This window comes from Egretta garzetta, unplaced genomic scaffold (genome assembly GCF_000687185.1).
Source record: "Egretta garzetta isolate BGI_Z169 unplaced genomic scaffold, ASM68718v1 scaffold14, whole genome shotgun sequence".
Lineage (NCBI taxonomy): Eukaryota > Metazoa > Chordata > Aves > Pelecaniformes > Ardeidae > Egretta > Egretta garzetta.
In genome coordinates this window covers 6,365,937-6,379,349 of record NW_009259588.1, presented here as the reverse complement: position 1 = coordinate 6,379,349, position 13,413 = coordinate 6,365,937, and positions in this window count along the sequence as shown.

Genomic DNA, 13,413 nt, shown 5'->3' with positions numbered 1-13,413 from the left:
CGGCAGGGCCCGAAACTTTGTGCCTCCAACCTTTTATAAAAGACCAGCGTTTGGTCTCCCTGGGCTCTGGTGGAAATCCGACTTTGCGGGGCGCCCCGCTCTGAGCCCAAACCTGCCGCCCTCCCTCCCCGTCATCCTCCAGTGAAAGCGAGCGTTGCCCGGCTCCTGGGACCCTCGAGCTGGTTCCCCAGCTGACTGCAGAGCAGGGGGCGGGTGCATGTTTTCGGCGCCAGAAACGTTAAGAAGTGCGCAGCTGGTTGGTCATAGGAGAGCAGTCACAGCACCAGCCACCTGGAGCTGCCTCTGCACAATAATTTCCTATTTTAGTACACGTATAGAAGCAACAGAGAGTTGTTTGGTTTTTTTTCTCCTCCATAGCATAGAGGAGCCTGAAGTATGACTTGATATGATGTGTTGTCAATGGCCAGCCGCTGTTGAGCATGCAGTTGCAAAACCCCCATAGCAACAGAATTACACATGCTGGGTCCATCTACGTCTGTTGGCACAGGGTTACCAGATACCATATGAGACGACTTTGACAGGAGCTTTGAGCCTTCAAGTCTATGTAATTATGAAGTCAGTGCATTGTAAGATTTGGACTTCTTTGGAAGACGCATGAGCTAAGCCTTGTCAGTGACTGGAAGACAGAGCACGGGAGGATCGTGTCTGGCTTCCCTTCCTCAGACACGTTGCAGGATGAGGTAGTGCTCTCTCCTTTATCTGAAGGTTGCACACATCTGGTCAACACCCTGCCTCCAGCAGAGCTCTTTTACACCTCTGTGCCCAACTGTCCCAGATAATTCAGTATGACCAAGCATGAGCCCTGGGCTTTACACAGCAGGCAGAGCATTTGAGTGCTTGCAGTTTGGAATGTCCAGGTTGAGAGGCCTTGCATCTGTTTTCCGGGAAGCCTTGAGGCTTCAAAACTCCATGTGATGTTCCAGGAGAGTCTTGGCACTGTGGGTATTTCCCACAGGAATACTCAGGTGAAACAGGACCCTTTATAATAAGTCTCATCTGCATAACAGAGGCCATTCACTTGGTGGTTTCTCCACTGGATTCAATAGTATAACAGAAATACTAAAATTTATCCAAATTTATCCTTCAGACAGGTAGCCACATCTCCCACCATTTACTGTTCAGTAATAAATTAACATTTTGTTCAGGAGCAGAGAGCACTGATGGGAATGGGTTCTGCAAAAGTGGCATGCCTGTAGCAGAGGATTGAGAATGCAGGAAAAAAACAAATGCCTTCTGTCTGTGCCTGGCACCATGTCTTCTCTTTGCCCTCATGGCAGGCATGTGATGCTGAGAAGAAAGAAAGAAGCCACTGCGCTGCACTGTGAATGCAAAAGGTCAGCACTGTTGTGGGGAGTAGGAGATGGAGGCTAGCAGTGGTACTTGAAAGCCCCAGAAAATCACGCCTGATGCTGTTTCTCATTGCCCATATTTTAATTTTAGTTTCCACTCACAGAACTCACCGTGCTATTTTTCTGTAGATTACAGTATCTGCTAATATCCAATATTTTCCCCATGTATGGATACCAACAGACTAGCCGGGTCTCTCAGATCAGCTCTGGTCATCTTGAAAGTTTACATAATTCTCCAGTTTCTTACTTCAGGATATCTTTTCTGTAATTAAAATCATCATTTCTTGCTGAACCATCTCTGTCTTTTTCAGTGTCCTTTCTGAAGTATGGACACCAGAAAGGACATGATCAGTAATCACATTAATACCGTAGCCAGAAATGAAGATCAACTTGTTATGCATCTTTGCTATTCCTCTTTACACCTGCAGTGATCCCTTATTACCTCTTTGTGCTATGGAAGAAAGAGCTGTTCAGTCAGGCTGTATGCAGTTTTGGTATTTACCCTGTGAATGCAAATGAGTTATTGCTGATTTCAGAAATTAGCATATGTAAATTATTCCAGCTAGTTTCTTTCAGAGCTGTTCTTTACCTCATTGTTTTATATTTATACTTAAAAGCAGATGGAACAATGCACTTAGAAGAGAACTTATCAGCCACTGTAGCTGAGAAGACCAATGCCAGGGTAGCTTCATAGTCTTCTGGCAGTTTCCTGAACTCGGTGTTTTTGAGAAGAGGGAGAAGTGGTCATAATAATGCAAATAGTACCATGTCTCAAGAAGTATCTACCTGACTTCAGCCTATGATTATCTAAGAGTTATTCTTATCCTTGTGATTTTCATCTTGTTAATGTAATTGTAAATGTTGTTGTATTTCATAATAAAAATGAGTTCACAGATGGGATCTGGTGACAAAGGACATGGAAGAGGCAGAGGGACTCACTGGCATCTTCACCTTGGTCTTCCTGTGACAAGACAAGGGGTAATGGTTTTAAACTAAAACAGGGTAAATTTAGACTGGATATAAGGAAGAAATTCTTTACAATGAGGGTGGTGAAACACTGGAACAGGTTGCCCAGGGAGGTAGTGGAGTTTCCATCCCTGGAAACATTCAAGGTGAGGTTGGCCAGGGCTCTGAGCAGCCTGATCTAGTTAGCAGTGTCCCTGCTCACTGCAGGGGGGTTGGACTACATGACCTGTAGGGGTTCCTTCCAACCCAAAACATTCTATGGTTCTATGATTCCCTGGAAAGATTTGCCTCAGGAATCCCAGGCCTCTGAGACCCATGGGAAAGTGAGGAGCAGTGAAGGCTTACCCTTGCAAGAGCAGGATCAGCTTGGGGAGAGGAGGGAGGAAGGCTTTCTGAGGGATAGAAAAAGCAAATGTCAGTCGTGTCTTTGCAAAGAGCAAGAAGGAGGAAGGATCTGAGGAACTACAGGCCAGTCAGCCTCACTTTGATGCCTGGGAAGGTGGTGGAGCAAAAAAACGTGGAGACCATTTCCAGATGCATGAAGAACAAGAAGGTGACTGGAAGTAGTTGGCATGAATTTACAAAGACAAAATCATTCTCAGCTAACCTGATTACCTTTTATGATGAAATGACTAGTTTGGTGGATGAGGGGAGAGCAAAGGATGTTGTTTATTTTGACTTTGGCAAGGCTTTTCACAGGCTCCCGTAACACCTTCATAGACAAACTGAAGTGCGGACTAGCTAAAAGGACAATGAAGTGGATTGAAAACTGACTGAACTTCTGGGCTCAAAGCATTGTGAACAGTAACATGAAGTCCAGCTGGAGGTCAGCCATTTGTGGTGTACCTGGTTAATTGTATATGGCATTAAACCCACCCCTTCTTACCCATGCTCAGTTTTCTTCTAATCTAAATAAAAACACTTTCCTTACCAATTCCTTGGTGCTGAAAAAGGTATTCAGTGATAAGCTTAAAGTATGAGCTTATCTGAGCACCGGAAACACCTCTAGGGTGAATGCTTAATGAGTTTGTCATTATTTGTCAACAGAAACTGGTCACAGCAGATGCACAGCGGACACAACTAAGGCACATGCTGACTTCTACACTGTGGTTCCTAGGAGAAATACTATAGCCTCATATAGCTCCATACAGACAGCCTGTAACATAATTGGCATGCGTGTTTAAGGAGTGTGGTGAGCAGTAGTGAAAGCATTGCTCAGCTGGCAAGGGCTCCCACAAACTGTGTGTCACAACTTCCCAGCAAAATCCCATGTCTGGAAAGAACAAGATGCTGCAGGACATGTGCAATAATCTTTCACTGTGAAGGAGAAGCAGTATGTTTGGGAAAAGAGCCTTGTTTTTCTTATTTAATTACTTCTATTATTCTGCGTGTATTTGGGCCATGTCTACCCTGAATAGCATTTCCCAGTAGATGGATCAAGAGACCTAACTCAGCAAACCCTGCAAATGCAAGCGGAAGATTTCTTTTGGTTGTGGAGATAAGGGGGTTTCTCTGAACTATCACTAGTATTACAGCATCTACTCTAGGGCTTTTGCCGGCCTTGATAGCCACCAGAAATGGGAGGAGCGGGGCTAACATCCCTGACTTACACAGCTGTGTCAAGCAGACTTCAGCCACGTGCGTGAAGATCACTTGTTATGAAGAGACTTGTATGCCATAAGTATTTTCGGTAAATTCAAAGGGCTTAGGGTAGGCCACTAATCATAAGCTGAATCCCAAGCCCACGCTGAATTCAGTAGAACAACCTCTCATTCAAGGTACAATTTACTTAGGAGTAAGTGACAGTACCATTCCCATGTGATTTCGGCAGGTTTCAAATGCTAAGTAATCACAGCAATTAATGAGACTCAGACCTTCCCTGGCATATGAAATACATTTAAAGTTTGTCTGTGATGATAAATAAAATGGACCAAGACCAATCTCTGTCCCTGCAAGGCAAGGAACAGAGTGTTGATCACACGTAGCATCCGTTTAGATGCCATATGTGAGCTTCAAGGGGTTTCACTCATACTGCATACTGGAAACAGTCTGATGCTATTCCCTGAACTGTCATCAGACTACCTGGCGGCATGCTAGCTGGCCAGGTTGTCCAAGATACTGTGACACTAGTTAAAGAGCATGGACCTTTGGATGGTAGAGCTTATGGCCATGCACTGGTCCGTTTTGGTTTACTATAGGGCTTTACTGTTACGAAAAATGTCTGTAGGTTTTATTTAAATGGGACAAAACTTGTATACTATCCATTGTGACTTGATATTCCTGTAAATTACGTCCAAGTCCCACATACTGTAAAAGAAAGTGAGATTCTCTCCATGGAAATTTTAAGCCATCTCACAGGATGGAACAGGTATTCTGTTGCTGCTACAGAACTTTATCTACAGAGCCAGCCTCTCCTCAGTAGTGCCTACTGGCAGAACGAGAAGCAACGGGCGCAAATTGAAACACATGAAATCCCATCTGAACATAGAAACCTTTTTTTTCCTGTGAGGGTGGTGGAACATGGGTACAGGTTACACAGAGAGGTTGTGGAGTCTCTGTCCTTGGAGACATTCAAAACCTGACTGGACAACCTGGGCAACCTGCCTTGGCTGGTTGCTGCTGCTTGAGCAGGAGTTGGACTACATGATCTTGAGAGGTCCCTACCAACATGAGCCACCCTGTGATTCAGTGATTCTGTACATTGTCATTACAGAGTATCTTCCCTTGCAAGATCCCAAGGGGCTTTAAAAATTCCAGTAATTAAATACTTTATTTGGTGGTCATAAGCATTGTTAAAGCTCGTTTACATAAGAGAAAGGCATGAGAAGACAAATTATGAGGAAAAAGCAAAATCCTATCCAAGTTACAAATCAGAACTCCAATTATGATCTCACACTGGCTTTTGTAGCAATAGACACTACTGAGTTCAGTGGAGTTGTCCCTGCTTAATACCACTACAGGGAGAAACAGGCTGTGGAGCAGACTCATGAGCAACGGATGGCAAAGTGCCATAGCTTACCTTGGTTTGGCATTCATAGCAAGTTGACTTCAGGCAGCAAATACAGTGGACTCACTCCCATTAGCTTCATTAGGGTTTGTTACCACCAAAACATGGTGAAATTCAGCCTTGAGTTGTAAGCCCTCATGGCCAAAGTCATACAGAGGGTCATTTTTAGAGTTGGTACTGAAACCAAAAAGGAGTTCTCAGTTCTCATCTCAGGGTATGTTCAGCCTGGCAGAACTCCATGTCATGCTCTCTGTTGGAGCCCCTCCTCTCTCTCACAAGGTTTTGTCTCTCTGTTGTATACGTGTTGCCTGCAGGCCCACAAAGTCACTTCTTCATCAGCCTCTTCCTAGCCACACCCAATGTGGTTATCCACACCACCACAAAGCTCGGTAGGGAATGACAACAGACCCTATCTATTCTTTTTCCTTACATCTCTGAAAAAGTTCCTTGGTGTGGCATTCATGGCTCCTTGGACTCCTTTTGGGAGGGGTGGGCATTTCTAGGGCCTTTTGTGTGTTTTCCTCCTTCAGAATCTTGGTTTGGCCCTGGAGCCTCATGCATGCCCATGTTTTTGCATCCGTTGTCTGCTAAAATCATTAGACAGCCTGCCTAGTTGGCCTCCCCACCTCAGATTGAGAGGATGGAGGTCTTTTGTCCTGACTGGACATAAGCTGATTTACCAGGATTTTCCAAAAGATACTCGATCAAACAACAATGCAAGTGAGGTAGCAAAACTGCCTCAGTAAATAAGAAATTATATTTCCAAATAAATAAATAAAAGCAATAGTGCACAACTGCAGAAGGATTTGGACTGAGAAAACCTCGGCAAAAATGAACTTCTGGTGTTGCCTGTGTACCAGCTGATGATTTTTTTGTCAGCAAATCACCTACTGTCATGGCAGTGCGTGACAATTTCACCATGTGACAAGCCAGATTCTACTGGGTCTGGCCAAAACCCTTCCTCCCCCCAGTGTTTGCATTCAAACTCAGATGCAAGCTTGCACTTGAGCTTCATCCGGCATTTCTAGCCTAGAAACTCCCCAGAATCCATTGTCAATTCAACCTGCTCATGTAAAGAGAGGATAATACTGGACTGAAGGAGCAATTTTGCACAAGTGTTTTTCTCACCAGCAGTATGCAATAGAGAAGTCACAGCACTGCTGGGGCAGCACAAATACTAATACTGCTTTTTGCCTCTTAATTTTTTAATTTTTATTTTTAATCCACCTGTATCAAGATGCTGCTTCCTTCATGTTAACCCATTTCTTTTGGAATTAGTGAGTTGTAGGTTTACCCCTGAGTTCGTGTTACTCAGGATCAAGGTGGTTAAGAAAGAAAAGAAAAAAAAAATTCTCTCGTGCTTAACACCATTGATTTGGTCAGTCCCTCGGGTGTAAGACGGACTAAGGTCCTGAAAGTCTGTTTCCTGCTTACGGAGAAGGGTCAGGGCATTGCCCCTTTTAACCCTGGTAATTGGGTTTTTTTGTTTGGTGCCCTGTTTGAATAAGCACACTGCCATTGCTGTATGAAAGAAACGAAAGGCACATCATTAATAATAATAAAAAAACCATTATATAACCAAATGGCATTTTCTCTGTTTTCTGGGCTTTCCTTGACATTTTTGTGTTGGGTGGAAATCTTGCTACAAATTCTAAATTGGAAAAAAATGTTTCTAAACTATGAACATCTGGTAATGACTAGCTTTCAAACCCAATTTAATCTTTATTTAAAGAAAAACTTAATAACTTTGCTGCCCAACTGCACCATCTACAGGCAAAAACCCCACATGTTGTTGATATTACAAAGCATTAGAACTGTATTAAGCACTTCTTTAATCACTGCAATTAATAAATAAAAGCGGAATTTTCAAGTTTTAACCTCAACAGGTATGAGGTTTTTATGCCTTTTGTGATTGAAATTACATTTTCCACAAGTTTAAATACCTTGCATGCTTTGGCCAGGGAGTTTTGCTTCTGCAGAACTTGTGTTAGCTTGCATGTTATGCTGGGGAAATAGAAAACAAGATTGGCTTGGACCTTTATTGCATTTTAAGAATTTAATGGGATGTAGATAAAAGCTGCTGCATTTATCTGCTGTCACACACTTTTTCATAAAGAGACCTATGTAAGGATTACCATAGAATAGAATCATAGAATATCGGGTTGGAAGGGACCTCAAGAATCACGATTAACATCAACTCAGTTGTCACCACTATGCCTTTCTTACTGTAATTCCTCGCTGCCTAAAGTTAAAGATATTCTTAAAATGACCTAGAAAATGCTGCATCTTTCCCACAGCAAATAAAACCTTGCTAAATATTCTTGTATATCATTATGATAAAATGAGAAGGGAAAATTTAATGCCTGAGCTTGTAAAATATGCACTAGTTTTGCAAAGCTGTTTAAAAAAGTGAAGATTATTAGCATGTGAGGCCACAGTAGCTGCACATCTGTAACTATGGTTTATATCTAACGTGTGGTTTGAGTGTCCATGATATTTCAGTAATCAAATAGGACAAATATGGTGTGAAACTGATGGATCACATCTCATTAATTCCCCTCCCCCTTTTTAGGAAGAAAGCAGATCCTCTTCAGCTGTTCTCCCCTTCCTGTGAACACACCTGTTTAAAAAAATATATCCAGGGGTAAACTAAAATGAAGTACAGTCCTTAAAAGTGGTAGATAGACATATGCATTCTGTCAAGAAAATTCAGAGGAATTTAAGTGATTTTGTTCTCGTAAGAGAACAAGGGGCTAAATTCGAGATCACTTCTCTACTTGGATTTTAGTCTCATATGTCATGCCTTTGCTGGGAAACTGTGGAACAAGAGCAGTATTTGTCGCAGTGTGTATGCAGCACCCAGAGTCAGTAAGGCATGGATCCTGATTACAATCTTTTTGCATTGGTATAATGAATACTTCCTAAAATACTGCATTTTTTTGGTCTGCTTTTCCACATCCTTGCCTAGCAAACTGTCTATTTTTTTGCATTTTGAGTGTTGCCTACCTGTCTCTCCCTTTTTCCCTTTTTCTGTGCAGCAGTGCTGGGTTTTGATGCTAAAGAGTTGGCAGGTTTCCCTCCCGTCATCCACATGTCAGCAAAGGCAGAAGTCGCTTCCATACGTGGTTTGCAGAGTGCTTTGGGATCCTTCAGGATGAAAGGTGTGATATAAATATAGGCTACCATTCATTCCCTTTTTTCCACAGCACACACAGTGCTAATAGGTTTTGCTTTCATCTTGAGCTCCCCTGACTAAATTGTCAAACATCTCAGTAATACCATGAACGTTTGCTTCAGGCACAGTCATAATCACTGTTCTGTTAGCTCGGTCCTTAAAAAAGGATGGCTATTCTCCGGGCACACAATTGACTCTCCTACTACCAAACGTCTCTCTATTCTCATCGCCCTCAATACCTTCTCTTACAATTTCCGTTGAGTTTCCTTGCTTCGGTCTAATCCTCTGGATCTCATTCAGGTCCCATTTCCCATTTGCCATGTCAGTTCACCTGCGGTACATTGTAAAGTCTGTGCTGATCCTGTACCCTGAGCAAGAAGGACCAGCGTAGGGGTATTTCTCTGGACTTCTGAGTCCTGTGTCTGTCTGTCTGCCTTCCACAGTGTTTGGATGGCAAAGGCACTTCCTCTTTAGGCAGAGCACTGTGAGGAAAGTAGTAATCAGCTTCTCCAGGCTACTTAAGCAGCACTTCAGTCTCTTCTCAGAAAGAAAGAGGCAAAATACAATTGCTTTTCTGAGCCCTTCTGCCCAGCTTTGTGGGAAAGGGAATAATTAGCCTCATTAAGCTATGGGGCCAGCAGCTCCTTGCCTTCCCTGCAGTCCCCTTACTTGACCCCACTGTATGAGAGCCGCAGCCCGTCCCGCAGTAAATACAGCTGAGCAAGCGAGCCGCTCCCAGCTGTGGCCACATCGCCACTCCCTGCTTTCTCGTGTGCTGCCGTGGCACCCACCCAAGGCCCCACAACTGGCTCTTAGAGAGCGCAGATGGTAAATGCAGAACATTGGGGGGCTTTTCCACATGCTCCCCCTTTTTCATTCCTCATTATTTTAGCTCAATTATTTTTTCTCCCCTGTTTCTGACCCTCCTGCTTTCAACTGCAGGCTACTTCTTTTCGCCCTGACACACTGCTGTCAGGTGGTAATATATCGCTCACCCGAACAAGAGCTTGTCAAGAAAATCGATGAGCTGCACTGTGCCTTTGGGGCCAGGCAAACAAGTCTTGTGGAATTTGTTAAAATGAGATGTGTGGGGCTACACAGTCATGTGGAAAAAAAAGAGGAATAAATAAAATGGCTATAAACATTTGATTTCCTGATCTGTGAAACTGATGCACTTGAGTCATTGTGTCTGGTGCCCAGTTTGGCAAAAAGACATCTTTCTTTACTCCTGATTACTCTTCTAAGCCTACATTTCAGCTGCGGTATAGCAGACTGGTGTATTCCGTGGCATAGAATCTAGCTTCCCTCACTTACATAAGTGTAAACTGGGATTATGTCTGTAGAAGCCAGTGATAGCGTCATGACGTAAAACTCGTGTGTATGATCAAAAGGAGTCCTGTTTTTTCTCTTCCCACAACTCAGATCTCAGAAATGCAGAACCATTTTGATATTTAAAAACCATTTGTTATTTAATCAGAACAGAAATGTGGCATGCGAAGAACATGGGCATACATCTGAGCTGAGCTTTGGGAGACATTAATAATGAATTATGCTGATAAAGAGCAGCTGTATTCTTACATCAGAAACCATGGGGACAAATAATTAATTTGCCTTCATTAATTTCCCAATTCTTTCCTGGCAAAAAGTCCAGAAATGCTTAGACTACAGATCTAATTGCCATGACAAGAGTGTATGCATTAAGAGATTGTGTCAATTATTGGGCCATCAGACATTATTATGAAAGCTGATTTCTGCTTCTGCAATGTTAAGACCCCCCCCATTCCCTCTCCCCACCATGTCACTTTTTTTGGTTGTTTCTGAATCTGAGCTGAGCTGGGCTGCACACAGCTGTGAGGTGGAAGGGGGGAACAGGGTCCAATGTTAATTCCCTCTTGAATGACACCAATATGGAGGCTGCTCACTCTAGACTATAAAAAAAATAGCAATCTCTAGGTTTAAATTTGCTGGCTCAAGTGTGGTTAAAAAAAAAAAAAAAGGAAATCAAAGCAGTTGATCAGATGAATGTGGGAGTTGAGTTGGGTGGCAGAGGAGAAGGGTAATGGAGGGATGATGGGTGGCGTGCCAAATGTTTTTGAAGGGAGGATGCAGATTCCACTTACCTTGCTGGAGAGGAGCACTGTGCCCCTGCTACCATGGGGAGTGCAAGTCAGAGGGCAGGCAAAATGCTGTGACACGCTCAAAGCTCAGCTGTCCCTGGATCCCAAGGAGCCATTGCATGCAACAGCCCCTTCCAGTAGGGGGCTTGTCACTGACTTCTCTGCCCAGTGGTGGCCCATGATAGCATTGCAGGATGTGATGGGATGTGTAGTGGTGGTCTCAGCTGGATGGGAAATACATCCAAGACTGTCTAGTTTGTCCATACTGCAGCTGGAGCCTTCTTCTCTTATATGCCTCTGATGCCAGAGCAATAATGTAGGTTTAAATCTGTGTTTTAGAGAACAGTTGGGACACAGACATACACAGAGTACATACATACAAAAACCGTACATTACAAATAGTCCTATTGACTGAGGAAATCATTAGGAACTGGTAGATATTTGAAGGACAGAACGGGACTCCAGTTCCTGGGAAATACAGGCTAAACCTCATCTGGTATAGCTTTTCTCAGGGATGTAGACCTTATATTTATAATTGATCAAGTGCCTTTGAATGAATCAAATTTTACTTCCATGGCAGGCAGATCAGAAATCTTGGCATTGTTTTTTGTCATGAAGCAATCTTGACAAGTATATATGGCTGCTACTTAACAATTCCTACTGCATCATTGAAACACTTCCAGGTATCACTTAATCAGGTGAAGGAGATCTTAGCTGACTCCTTGTTCTCATTCAGGTTTGCCAATTACAGCTTGTCTCGAATTTTGTCTCCTTTTACTTGCAAACGTCTCTTCAATTCTTGCTAATTTCTGCAGCTAGACTGAGTGATCAGAACCAATGTTTCTGGCATATGTGGTATGTGTTCTTTCCCTGTGCACCATGCTGGCTATGCTGGTGAGCTCCGTGAGCCCTCCAGCCTGGCTGGGTATAGGTCTGGTATTGTGTTTAGCATGGGCAGGGAGGGCTTGAGAGATAGGAGTGCATGGCTGCGTGGCACTACTTCGTTACATGGTGTGGGTTACACAGCAGTTCCAGGAGTGCCAACTGTGTAGCTCCCCTACAAAATCTGTGCACATGGAATGATTTGGGGAAGCTATTTATGTATAGTTTATAAATTCATTTTTTTACTGGAGGCTCTTTATGCATAACCACTGGTTGAACTGGACTCCATTTTGGATATCTGCTGCTGGTTTTCTCCCCTGTCAGTTTGTAATCTTGAGTGCTGGAGACACCAGGCTGCTCTGACAGGGAAGCTATCTGATGTGCTTTCTTCCAAGCAACAAGCTGGCTCCTACCCCAGAACAGACGTATCAGAGAGTGCTTGCTGAGCATGAAAATCATCTGGTAGAAGTCCTTGTACTTAATAGAGCAGGCACTATTTTATTTTTGTCACCCAGTTTTAGAGCTTCAGGCTGCAGAGGGCTGATATCACAGCTGACCCCACTGACTCTGACAAGAAAGACTAGTGGAGACTTGAGGGAGTATGTGACATGCTACACTAGCGCATGTTCCTGAAGAGGTGACCTTCCAGAGAAGTGGGAACTTGAGGGAGCCGTCACTGCTTCTAGTGCCTAAGCAGCTGGGTGGGAGCATCAAAGAGAAGGCTCAGATATTCAAAAGCCATCAGAACATGGTCCTGGGCAACCAGCTTGAGATGACCCTGCCTGAGTAGGAGGGTTGGACCAGATGACCTCCAGACGACCCTTCCAACCTCAACCGTTCTCTTGTTCTGTGATGAACAAGTGGACTACAAACCTTGACATGCAAGACCTTGACATGCAAGACCTTTAAATGCTGCCAAGACCTGTGAACCTAAGAGCATATAGGAGTGAAAAGCTGATCCTTTCACAACAATTTAGTAAGCACCCAGCAGGGAAAGCTCACTGAGAGCTGACACGAGACTCTCTTGCATAATGTAGAGGCAAGAGATGGGCAACGACTGACAGCAGCCATCTCCGCTTCTATGACAGCACGGCTTGTAACAAGTCTCAAGTCTGTGATGCCCCAGCTGTGGCTTCAGGGGTTTTGGTAGGTGGGTGTTGCTGCTGGTGACGTTGAGCTTGTAAGCTTTTTTGGTAAAGAACAGGCCTACATGCATTGTCGCCACAATGGTCCTGTTCTTACTTGTCCACGCCTTTGTGGCAGTCTGTTTCACAGGCCCAAGTTTCATGTTTGGCTACAGGATTGGTCCAACTAGCTTAAGGAGCCCCTAGCTTTTTTCCTCCTCCCCTTCTTCTTCCTCCACGCTTCCCCACATCCCTTTTTTTCAATGCAAAAGTACATCTGCCTGTGCCTCTGCACAGTAACTGCAACAGAAGTGCTGCTCAACTTGAAAGATAATCCATCAAAAGAAGTTTTATTTATCCCCTGACCTGCTTTCATGTGTGGTGACATGAACGGCTGGGCCAGAGCTTCAGTGAAAAAGACACAGGTACTGCGGCAAGCGGAGGCATAAGTGCCTTGGAGAAATGCACGTGGCAGCATCTCTGGAAACTATGGGTATGATGGAGGGATTGCAGAAGGGCTCAGAGGTGGCTGCAAATATAAGGTGAGTTAGGTGGTATTAGACAGGTTGGGAGGTAGGGTGTCAGTGAGTGGGAAGGGATTAGTGAGTGCCAGAGGGCTGTACACTGTGTTTCCCTTGGCCAGAGAAATGCAAATTGCTCTTAGTCATTAGCAGCAGCTCAGTCTCCTCTGAGGTGAGGGAGATTTAGCATCACCTCTGCAGCCAAGAGCAACCAAGCCAGTGCCATTCTGGGGCATGCGCAAGCCAGAAAG